We start from the raw sequence: 13,295 nt of genomic DNA on the forward strand, positions 1-13,295 counted from the left end.
ATCCTCTCTGAGGTCCATGTATCCCACTGAGGGAGATTCTAGGGAGCAAATCAGAAGCTGCAAGTGCCCCCAGAACTCATAGTCACCTTTCAATTTGCAGAAATCCCTCTTTTCTCTCTTTTCAAAGGCATTCTCCCCCTTACCTCCCCTTTCTGAGACACACAGTACTGTTCCATCAACAAGTTTGGGTCTCCAGCTGACAAAGTCAAATGTGTTTAGGAGCCAACAAGGTAATGTAAATGTATAAAGTATCTCTTTATAAGACAAGATGCAAAAGTCTATGGGAAGATGGAGCATTATGATTTACTTAAAATCTAATTTTTAAAAACTGTCTTATTCCAAATATAAGGTGTCTTTCCTAGAATCGATTAGGCTTGTTTTTAGTAAAATTGGGACCAGTTCCAAGAGATGCTAAGTCCCTGGAGAGTGAAGCCTGATCCATAAATTACTGCATAGATTCAACCCATTGCTGAAATAATCTCTCTATTCTAAGAGTAATTAGTAACTTGAAATTTATCTGCAAAGTCCCTTTTGCCATGAACGACAACATATTCATGGGTGTGATACCTCATCATATTTGCAGTTCTAGAAATTAGATCATGGAATCTTCTTTGGGACCATAATTCTTCCTATCACATCCTTGATGGTTGATACAGGAGAAAAAATAGATAATTCAACATATTTTAACATATTATTTTTTCCTTTTAATATGTTAACTTGCCTTGTCACACACGCAACCAAAGTAGTATTTTTTTAAGATTTCAATCATCACATTTATTCACATGGTTTAAAGAATCAACTAATCATACACGTTTATCTTGAGTAGTAAATATCCCCATTTGGAACTCTAAATCCCTCTAGTTCTGCCATGCACCAGACAAATACCATTTTCAATGAATTCCATATGTGAGAAAAAAAAAAAAAAGTTGAGAAGGATTGTGTCACCTCTCCTCCAGGGTGATGGAGACACAAAGGATTACTCAAAGCCCATTTCTTCTGATCAGTGAGAAGCCCCAAAGGGGTTAATTTTCCCAGGAACCCTCAAGAGAGAGGCATTCCTCCTTGGAAAGTAACACTGAACTAGGGTCTTCTCTCAGTATTTATTCTCAAGGCCAGAAAATTACAGAAAAGGAACATAGATCATTACAAAAGAACAGTAAGATAATTGTCATGGCAACAATCATTAGGTTTGGCTGCACCAAGGACATCTGCCCTTAGAGCCAGCAATTTTGCTGTGTTACAATTCTTTATCTACAACAGAGACTTTAGTCCATGGAAAGTTTCCTGTCTTTCACAAGCTTAACATTTCTATTTGTAATTTTAAAAAGTTAGGCTATACCTGAAACTACAGGGCCTCAGAAACTAGGCCCTGTGAAATACACTTGCTTTATTAATGTTAGTATACTCTACACATTTATCTTCTCACTATGAAAAATCAGGATTTAACTCCCTTTTCTATTTCTAACCCCCAAGCACCACACACATGCATATTTCACATCCTTTGCATATAGTTTTACAATTTTGGGCAGAGAGAGACACATGCTGATTATATCTTTATGAATAAATATGCCATTAGAGCTGAGTCACTTAATAGTTTATTTTTTTACACCTGCATGGGGTTTCTTTTCCCTGAAATTGTCTTTTTTTCTTTACTTTTTTTTTTTTTTTGCTTGCTTTTCACCCTCAATCTTTCCACTAGTTTTCAAAATCTCCTCTTAACACATTGTTTCATTTTACAAATTATATTCAACCTCATCCAATCTCATCTTCTTGAAGGAGTCTCTGCTGGCGATGTCCATCCAGCCTCCTCACCCTTCATTACTGGTACATACATAGCTTCCATCCTGGGATCTCTTTTTCATTATCCTGGGACTTTTTCATGGCCCTTCTTTTGTCTTATATCTCATTTATTTCCCTTACTGTCCTCCCTTAATATGAAAAAAAAAATACCCCAGGAGATTTTTTTCTCTTTCTTCATTCTGAGTATAACACATTTATTGATTTTAATGTTTCTAAGAACTGTTTTCTGGATAATTTTCTAACATATAAATAAAAATAAATATATGTGTATATTTTTATTTTATAAAATTTTACAAATTTTATTTTATAAATTTTCTATAATTCAATACATTTTTATATTTTAGGCTCTCTAAAGCTTTTTTTTTTCATTTTGAAGTAATTGTAGACTTAAAATTCTATCATTAAAGCTACAGAAATATTCTGGTGTACCCTTCACCCAGCTTTCCCCAATGGTGACATCTTATATAGCTGTAGTACAATATCAAAGCCAGAAAACTGACATTGGTACATTACAATTAACTGGACAACAGACTTTATTCAGTTTTTGATATTTTTTTTACCCTGCATCCATTTGTATGTATGTATAAAAGCGTACCTCAAAAGGTTCATGAAAAGATCTGTATTATCTTTTAATTCTATTTTTCCACAAACGTTTTGAAGTACCCCTGTATGTGTGTGTAGTTCTATACAATTTTTTCTATGTGTATATTTCTTAACCATCACTGCAATCAAGATACAGAACTGTTAAATTAGAACAAAAATATCCTTCTTGCTACTTCTTTGCATTAACACCTCACCCCAACCCTATCTTTGTTCCCTGCCAACTATTAATCTGTTCTCCATCTCCATTGTTTTGCCATTTCAAGAATGTTATGTAAATGGAATCATACATTTAATCTCTTGAGATTGACTTTTTTCAAGAAGCACAATGCCCTTGAGGCCAATCCATGTCTTTTTTCTTTTTCTTTTTTTTCATTTATTCATTAATTTTAAATTGACATCTAATAATTGTACATATTTATGGGATATGGTGTGATGTATCAACATCTGCATACAACGTGTAATAATCAAATTAGGGTAACTTACATATCCATCACCTCAGACAAGAAGAGAGGATTCTGAATATTCTCACAACAAGGTTGATTCTTTTCAACTGCTGAGTAGTAGTCCATTGTATGGATGTACCGGAGTAAGTTTAATCATTCATCTACTGAAGGATATTTGGGCTGTTCCCTGATTTTTCTGTTGTAAATAAAGCTGTTAGAAACATTCACGTACAGGATTTTGGGTGAACATGAGGTTTTATTTCTCTGAGATAAGTACCCAAGAGTGGCAATGGTTGGGTTATATGGTAAGCACATGTAAAGTTTTATGGGAGACCAACCAACTATTTTTCAAGCTGCCTTTTCCATTTTACTTTCCTACCAGCAACGAACAAGAGATTCAGTTTCTGTGCGTCCCCATCAGCATTTGTTATTATCCCTTTTCTGTTTTAACTGTTTAATAGCTTTTTAGTGATATCTCATTGTGGTTTTAATTTCCATTTCCCTAATGGCTAATGAGGTTGAATATCCTTTTATGTTTCCAGTAGCTTTTTGAGAAGGAGCACATGGGAGATAAAATTTGGAGATTGTGCATGTCTGAAAATGTTTCAATTTGTATCCTCTCAATTGTTTGGTGGTTTGTCTTAGCTAGAGAATTCTAGATTAGAAGAACTTTTTCTTTTGAATGTTTAAATCTTCATTGTTGAAATGTTGAAAAGCCCAAAGCCATCCTGATTTTTAGTCATTTAATGTGACGATTTTTCCCCCTCTTAAAATCTTTAAAGATGTTTCCTTTGTACCAATTGGTCTAAAATGTATTCATGTTGGTATATTTTTATCAACTTTTCTGGGTACTCAGGTGTAAAATTTCATTATTTTCTACACTCCATTTTTTCTTGGTTTCTGTAACAGCTATTGAACCTCTTGAACTGGCCATCATGTTGCTGTTGTTGTTATTATTATTATTATATTTTTTCTTTTATTTTCTACCATCTTTCCCTTTTGCTCTACATCCTTTCTACAACCCTTCTACTGAGGTTTGGGGTTTTTTTTGTTTGTTTGTTGTTTGGCTCTCATTTCTATTTCCAAGAGATCTATTTGTTCTGTATGTTTCCACTTGACTGGATAAGGAAATGTGGTATCTATACACAATAGAATACTACTCAGCCATAAAAAAAGAATGAAATTCTGCCATTTGCAGCAACATAGATGAGCTTGGAGAAAATCACATTAAGTAAAATAAGCCAGGGACACAGAAAAATACTGCATGTCCCCTCTCATAAGTGGGAGATAAGAAAGAAAAAGAAGGAAAGAAAGAAAAACCACAATAAAATGTTGAACTTTCGGAAGGAGAGAGGGGGAGGGATTAGGGAGTAATTGGGTAAGGGACACAAAGAATAATTATGATTTGTAATGATGAACATGCTAATAATATTGACTTGATTATCAGATACTGTATACAAATACTGATAGTCAACTCTGTACCCCATAAATACATATAATCATAAAATAATATTTTTTTTAGAAAAATAAAGTGCTCTGTTCTCATTTTATGGGTGCAGTATTTCTTCCTATATTTCTGAATGTAGTAATGGATTTTTTTTCAAGTCAAGTTTTCTTCTTCTACACAGTCTCTAGTTTCTTTTTATTTTGGTCTCTATTTCACATTTTCTCAGGTGTCTAGTAATCTGTGGTTGTCTGCTCATATGATAGAGGGAAAATATGAGAAAATTGTATTGGAAACTTTGAGCACACAGACAGGGTTTGCCATCTGTGAGCTTCAGCATAGAATAAATTCGCTGTATTATTGGTTAAGAACCCCTAGATTTCAGTATCTTCAGATACTTCCCCAAAGATTTCCCCAAAGATATTATTCCATTCTTTTGCCTAGTGATTAAGGGCCAAATAGCAAGTAAGCAGACAGGAGGTTTTAATATTTAACAGCAATTATTTATTTAATTATTATTTTTATCTGTTCCCTCTTCCCTCAACTATGTCTGTATTTTCAATCACAGACCCTTCAATACCCCATCTTCAGGATAAATGTATTGTCTTCTGCAGGGATAGGGAGGGACAGTCACTTGGCAGGTGGGCACAGAGTGGTAGAAAAGACCAATCCTCTTTATCATAGCAACTCCTTTATCTTAACCCCTATTTCCCAAAATAACTAATGTCTTCAATTTCTGAGGCTTTTGAGGACTCTGCAGTATAAATTGGTTTGGTTCTCAGTGTTCTCAGTGCTAGTTTCACATGCAGATTCATCAGGTTTGTTACTCATCCATCTGTCTTCCAGCAATTATTTTGCTATTTTATCTAATTTTCTATTCTCACTGTGATTATAGGAATATTCCTTTATTATAAAAATCCTGAAGTTTTACTGGGTTGTCAGGAAAGAATAAAATCACACATGTGTTTTCAATGTGTTAGGCATTCTCAAAAGTCAAATCAAGAGTCAATTAAAAATAAAATAAAAGTTAAGGTAGCTCTAAAAATGATAAAGTCACTAATGCTGAACATGCATGTGAATAGTTTGAATAAAATTATTTCAAGAAAAAAGATTCTTTATAATATAAAGCACAGTCCACAGAGATGCTGTAAGAAATAAATTACTCATTGTATGTGAAATACCTAAGTACTGGGCACATAAGTTGGTGCTTAAGACACATACCAAACAAAGAATCACAACTTATTGAAATAAATATCGCTAAGCATAATTGCAGTATATGTTTTCTTATCTGGCATATTGTGCGAATAGCATAAGACCATTCAGCAAAAATTTTCCTGGAGATCCAGCTATAGAAAATCATGTCTTAATGCAGGAACCAATACAAATTTGAAGCTGCCTCAGTGAATTACATAGAGGTGAGTGGTGAAACACAGAAAATATTCTAAGTACAGCCCAGGAACATCAACGGATTAGAAAAGAAATTAAATTGGGAATCTTAACTGAACCCCCTTGCATTTCTCACAAACTTAAAGAGTTTTCTGCTTTCTCTTTGAACTGTCTATATACAAAAATGGCAGCTTTAATCTGTGGGAAAATATTGACTAAACCACTCTTCAGTTCATCAGCCAAGAGATCAAAAAAATCTTAAGATTTTCAGTTCTATAATTACAATTCTGAAACAACTGAAGACCAGTTTTAGCAAATATTTTATCTTTTCTTCAATGTTTTCAGTAGCTTCACTTATCTTTCTAATTTAATATACCAAAAATCTGAAATTTCTGATATATTGTACATTTTTACCTGTGTGATGTCCTAGATAATGATCTTGTTTTCCCTTTTAGTCCAGAGTTAAAATAATCAGAAACTGATTCTGCTTTCAATTTAGGATGACGAACAGAAGAAATTTTCTCTCAAAGAAAATTTTGAATAATATTTAAATCACACAAAGCTATGCACTATCAGAAAGCAAAAGGTGGAAGAAAGTGTCCATGTGCTAATTTCCAGAGATAGAAGCATTTCTTAGGGGATCACCAGTAACACCAACTTTTGGGGACAAATGCTAAATCTGGGTGCAGGTGGGCAGAAGGGCAGGACTGCTCTAGGCCACAAAACTTTACCTAGTCAAGAAGAGATTAGCCAAGCTATATGCTTCAGCAGAGGCAAGTGAGATAGATTGGAATCTGGAGCACAAGGCAAATGCAACAATATTTCTTTTCTTCTATGACAATTAATTCTTGCCCCATATTTCCTCTAATTTTGCTAAGAAAAGACAAAGGTGGGATGGTAAAAGAGAAAAGACCTGGTTCTTATGGAGCTTGGAACCACTAAATATAAGGTCAGTACTGCACTCCATCACTCTCCTAGATTCAGACTCAGACACCACAAAAATATTAGCTTCCAGGTAGCTGCAGCAGTACCAGCAGTGCCAGTGTTGGCCACAGCAGTATTAAGTAAGGTACATGTTGGTCAACCAGTGGTGAGCTCAGTCTTCCTAAAGTGGCAGATCAATTCCAGATCAACTGAACATTTTGATAAAATCTGAATAATCACCTCCTCATTTTAGCCCCTAGGCTTAGAAAAGAACTGTCATTCTCTGGGAAAATCAAATCTAAAATGTAATATTCTTCAATCTCCACCGGTTTTCTATAAGTAAGATCCCTTATGAAATCATAAATAGAAAGACATAAATATGAGAACTATAGTTAAAGAAAGAGCATTAACAGAGACCATCATATAAGTGACCCGGATACTGAAACTAACAAAAAAAGAGCTTTAAAAAAACTATTATAAATATAGTTGAAGAATTTCAGAAAAAGATGGAAAGAATGGGAAAAAATTAAACAGACACTATAAAAACCAATTAAATAGACACTGCAGATCTGATCAATATAAAACCTGAAATTTTAAAAAGCATGTATTAGAGGGGTTTGACAGTAGAATATGAGGTAAAGAATACAGGAACTCTAAACTTAAAGGCAATCAAAAATTATTCTAAACGAAAGAAAAAAAAATGTTGAAAAAGATTGAACCAAGTATCTGTCACTTGTGGGATAATTTCAAAGAATATAAATGCACATATCATTATTGTCCCAAAAAGACAAGAGAAAAAGTGGCATAAAAAATGTAAAGTACAATGACATTTTTACAGAAAAAAAAAATCCTAATATTCATATGGAAAAACAAAAGACCCCAAATAGTCAAAGAAATCTTGAGCAAAAAAATAAATAAAGCTGGAGGCATTACATTACCTGACTTTAAATCATACTACAAAGCTATTGTAACTAATACAGCATGGTACTGGCATAAAAACAGACACTTAGATGAACGGAAAAGAATAGAGAACCTGGACATCAACCCACATACTTACAGCCAACTGGTCTTTGACAAAGGCAACAAGAGAACACATTGGGGAAAAGATCATCTCTTCAATAAATGGCACTGGAAAATCTGGTATCCATTTGTAAAAGAATGAAACTAAACCCATACTTCTTGCCATATTCCAAAATCAACTAAATATGGACTAAAGACTTAAGTATAAACCTGAAACCTTAAAACTACTGAAGGAAAACATATGAGAAGCACTTCAGGAAGTGGAACTGAGCAAAGACCTTACAAATAAGACTCCAAACACATAAGCAACAAAAGAAAAACAAATGAGACTATATCAACTAAAAAGTTCTCCACAGCAAAGGAAATGATCAGCAGAGCAAAAAGAAAGCCTACAGAACAGGAGAAAATATTTGCAAACTATACATCTGACAAGGGATTAATATCCAGAATATGTAAGGGACTTAACTTTGCAGTAAATAAATAAATAAATAATCCAATTAAAAAATGGGTAAAGGAGATGAATAGATATTTTTCAAAAGAAGACATACAAATGGTCAACAGGTACATGAAAAAATGTTCAACATCACTAATCACCAGGAAAAGGCAAATCAAAAGCACATTGAGATGTCATCTCACTCCAGTTCAACTGGCCAGTATTAAAAAGACCAGGAATAACAGATGCTGGCAAAGATGCAGAGAAAGGGGAACGCTTCTACACTGTTAGTGGGACTGTAAAATAGTACAGACATTATGTAAAATAGTATGGAAGCTTCTCAAACAGCTAAAGACAGAACTACCATATGATCCAGCAATCCCACTTCTAGTTATATACCCAAAAGAATGGAAATCATCATGTTGAAGGGATACCTGCACCCCCATGTTCATCACAGCTCTATTTACAATAATCAAGCTATGGAATGAACCTAAATGTCCATGGATGGATGACTGGATAAGGAAAATGTGGTGTATATACACAATAGAATACTACTGTGCCATAAAAAAAAGAATGAAATTCTGCCATTCACAGCAGCAGGGATGAGCTTGGAGAAAATGTTAAGTGAAGTAAGCCAGGCACAGAAAGAAAAATATTACATGTCCTCACTCATAAGTGGGTGCTAAGAAAAAAGGGAAGCAAGGCAGGAAGGAAGAACCCCAATAATACATTGAACTTTCAGAAGGAGAGAACGCATTTTTGGTTCTAGATGTGGGAGGGTGGAGGGAGAGTGGGGGTTGGGGAGAGATTGGGTAAGGGGCACGAAGAATGATTGTGATTTGTAGTGATGAATATATTAATAGTATTGATTTGATCATCACATATTGCACACAGGTGATGGTAGTTAACACTGTGCCCTAAAGATATGTATAATCAATTATGCTTCAATTAAAAAAAAATTTAAAAATTTAAAATTTAAAATTAAAACAGAATTATTGGCAGAAATACTTCTAAAATTTGATGAAAACTATAAATCTACAACCCCAGGAACCTCAATGAACTCCAGCAATAGATAAAAGGAAAACCATACATAGGCAAATTAAAGTCAAGCTGAGAACCAAAGATAATGAGAAAATCCTGAAAGCAGCTGAAGAAAAAATTAAAACAAACAAAAAACTTTCTGACTTCTTGCAAAGACATTGCAAGCCAGAAAACAATGAAACGATATTTCTAAAATTCTAAAAGAAAGATAAATGTAAAATAGAATTGTATTTCAAGGCAGACAGGACAGATTCTAAGGTGGCCCTTGTGATAACCATCTTTTGGTGTTCACCCCTCTATGTAATCCCCTCCTCTTGATTGTCACTTGCTTCTAACTAGTGAAATATGACAAAGGTGATAGGATGTCACTCTCTTGGTTACATTATGTGATATGACTCCATCTTGCTGGCAGACTCACTCTGTCTTTCTTTGCTGGCTTTGAAGAAGCTAGCTTTCATGAATCCTACAGCCATAAGGAACTGAATGCTTCCAACAGCCATATGGATTAGAGCATGAGTGCTTCCCTGTTTCTCTAAATAAGAACACAGCCAGGTTAACACATTGATTGCAGCCTTGTAAGACACTAAGCAGAGGACCCATTTCAACCATGTCTAGATCCCTGACCACATATACTGTGAATTGTAAATGTATATGTTGTTTTAAGCTACCAAGTTTATAGTATTTGGTTACACAATAATAGAAAACTAATATAGGCCGTGGTACCAGAAGTGGGGTGACTAATGCATATATCCAATCAAGATATCCTTCAAGACTGATGGAAAAATAAAGGCTTTTAGGGAATTCATTGCCAATAGATATGCATTTCAAGAAACATTGCACAAAGTTCATTAAAATGAAGAAAAATTATAACAGTTGAAAATTCAGATTTGGAGGAAGGATGGTAGTTTTCCATAAATAGTACATATTGGACAAATACACAGGTGTTTTTTGGGTTTTTTTTTTTTTTTTTTTTTTTGCTTTACTAATTTCTTTGAGACACATTTGACTTTTAAAGCAAGAACTAATTTAATTGGTGTTTTAAGAGATTACTCTGACTGTAGTGTGGAGGACGGATAGGAAGGAGGGTGAAGGAAGGAGGCAGGGAGTCAATTAGGAAACTCCTGAAATAGTGAAGGAACAGGTACTGAGTGTCTGATCCAGGGACCTACAGAAGAGGAGAGACTGAAAGATAATTCAGAAGTAAAACTGTCAGGATGGGGAAGGAATTAGAGGTGTAGAATTGAGGAAGTTAAAGAATAAACTATCTGTTCTAGCTTGAGAGATTTCTTTTGTTATTACCATTAACAAAACAAAGAGGCACAGGTTGGAGCAAGAGTAAGGGGATTAGTCAGTCCTCCTCGTCTAGTGTATTAATCAGGTTTCTCCAAAAAAACAAGACCAACAGGAGTTAGATAGATAAATTTCTTATAAAGATTTGGCTCACATGATTATCAGGCTGAGAAATCCCAACAACTGCTAGCTGAAAACCCAGGAAAGCTGATGGTACAGTTCCAGCCTGAGTCTGAATTCCTGAGAACCAGGAGAGCCAATATTGTAAGTTCCATTTCAAATGAGTCTAAAAGCAGAAAACCAATTTTCCACGTCAAAAACCATCAGGCAGAGAAAGCAAATTCTTTCTTGCTCAGCCTTTTGTTCTATTCAGGCCCTCAGTGAATTAAATGGGGCCCACCGACATGGGGGAGAGAAATCTGCTTCACTCAGTTCACTATTTCAAATGTTAATCTCATCCAGACACACCTTCACAGACACAGCCAGGATAACGCTAAACCAAATATCTGGGCACCCTGTAGCCTATTCAAGTTAACACATAAAATTAACCGTCTCATCTAGTTTATGCTCACTCTCTTGGGGTCACAGCCTGGAAAGGGCCTTAGTGGAAATCACCTGCATTAATCAAGGGAGTTGCTGAAATACAGATGTATAACCACCAAGCCCTCACAGAAACATATCACTAGCAAGGAACAAAAATGTTTTATTTTTTAATATGGTACAGAGATCCTGTCTGGAAAAGAATCATCCTTATCTATGTAATCCCTCACTTGTGGTTATAATTCCTAGAAGGGCATGAAAGTACATTACATTTCTAGAAGAATAATCTTATTGCTGGTGAATCAAACGAAAACAAAGAGTCCTGAGGAGAGTGCAGATCTCCCATTCTTTAGATTCTTCATCAATCTGCAAGGTATTTTTGGACATTTAGGAATTCCCATCTCTCACTCGGCTTGCCCCCACTAATACACACACACATATACTTTTCTTTCCCTAGGGTTCCTGTGATATTTTTCTTTGACTCTGACCTCCCCTAGGGTCCTAGTGTGGAGCTGCTGGTCAGAAACTTAAGGTTTTATTGAAAGCATCAAACTGAAGCATTAAACTGAGTCCCTGGAATCTAAATCTAAACCAAATGGATCATAACTGACTCAGCAACATTACTAGCTAGAATACTTTGAGAAAGTTTCCTTTAAAAATCCCTGGGCTTTAGTCTCCTGGTCTATAAAAGATGAAAAGAAATAGTACCCAGAACAGGATTGCTGTGAAGATTGACTAATTAATGCCTGTATAGTGATTTTAAAAATATCTGGAACACAATAGGTGTTCAAGTTTTTCCACAATGAAACATTTATAAAACTAATTCTTTTACTTGTAGGTATTGCTTCTCATGGCATAAATTTCATATATGTTATGTCAGCAAAGTCTCTCTCTCTCTATTTTGAATTATACAAATTATCTTCATGCTATGGACTAAACTTTGTCCTCCTAAAATATGTGGAAGCCCTAACTCTCAATGTGATGATATTTGAAGGTATTAGGTTTAGATGAGGGTATAAGGATGGAGTCCTCATGGTGGGATTACAGACCTTATAAGAAGAGACACCAGTGTACTCTCTCTCTCTTTCTCTCTCTCTCTCTCTCTCTCTCTCTCTCTCTCTCTCTCTGTGTGTGTGTGTGTGTGTGTGTGTGTGTGTGTGTGTGTGTGTGTGTGTGTGCGTGTGCCTGAGGAAAGGTCATGTAACAAGAAAGCAGCCATCTGAAAGCCAGGAAGCATCTTCACAAGGAACCAAATTGGTCGACAACTTCATCTTGGACTTCCCACACTCCAGAACTGTGGGGATTCAATTTCTGTTGTTTAAACCACCCAGACTATGGTACTTTGTTATGGCCGCCTGAGCAGACCAATACATACCTTTGTTATTCTTGGAGGGTGAGAAAGAGAGTAAGGGCATTAAAAAAAAAAAAATACCTCTGATCACATGAAACAAAGTATCTTTTTTTATTTCTTTGAGTACAAAATCCCTGGATAGTTACAAAGGGAATATATAATATCTATGCATAATTCAAAGAATAAGAATTAGAGAGTTTATGTCAGAAGCTACAGCCAGCGGGAAATCCCCAGTGCCTGCCTTTGTAAGTGCTGTATTAGTGTTTGCTATTATCATCTTTAGAAAGTATGTTATACATGCAATATCGTGTTAGTACTACTTTAGGGTAGTGAAGAATCAGGGTGATAACCAGCAGGACAATGAAGTTAGGGGAAGAGTGATCATACATAGAAGCCCAGATACACAGAGAGAACTAAGAATTCAATAGATGTAGAAAATCAGAACCTGAGACCTCTAGACAAAAATAGAAACCCCAGGGGCTCCTCTTCTTTCAAGAAATATCTGGAGACATTGAGAGAGAAACTGGGTTTTATCAACATCTATTGGATAAGATTTAGAATTATTATTATTTATAATTTAAAGAGCAAGAGAAAACTAGAGAACCTGAAGACTCCTAAGCAGGTGACATCCAGTCACACCAGTTTAATGCTACTGCTGTACTCTCTAGAGTATGGATATAAATCTTTTAAAAGGGGGGGATTTCACAACAGAGAGGAAGATGAGAAACTTTAGAATTGAAGTTCAGCTGCAGAAAGAGATGAGGGAAAGAACACAAAGAGCCTTTCTTGGAACTATCGAGCAAGGGAATCAGAGGAGAGGCTATGAGAAGGAGAGACCTAATCCCATTGACTGTGGGTCAGAGAACTTTGATCCCTTGGTCATCATAACTTGCCTGGAATAGCCAGCAATAAGAAGCTTGAAATAAGAGCTTGATTTGGGAGCACTGAGTAACACAAGGATGTTATACATTATTCCATAAACCACCTTAAGGCTGGAGTAATTCCCATGAAAAAAAGTAG

This window comes from Cynocephalus volans, chromosome 4 (genome assembly GCF_027409185.1).
Source record: "Cynocephalus volans isolate mCynVol1 chromosome 4, mCynVol1.pri, whole genome shotgun sequence".
In the NCBI taxonomy this organism is placed as follows: Eukaryota; Metazoa; Chordata; class Mammalia; order Dermoptera; family Cynocephalidae; genus Cynocephalus; species Cynocephalus volans.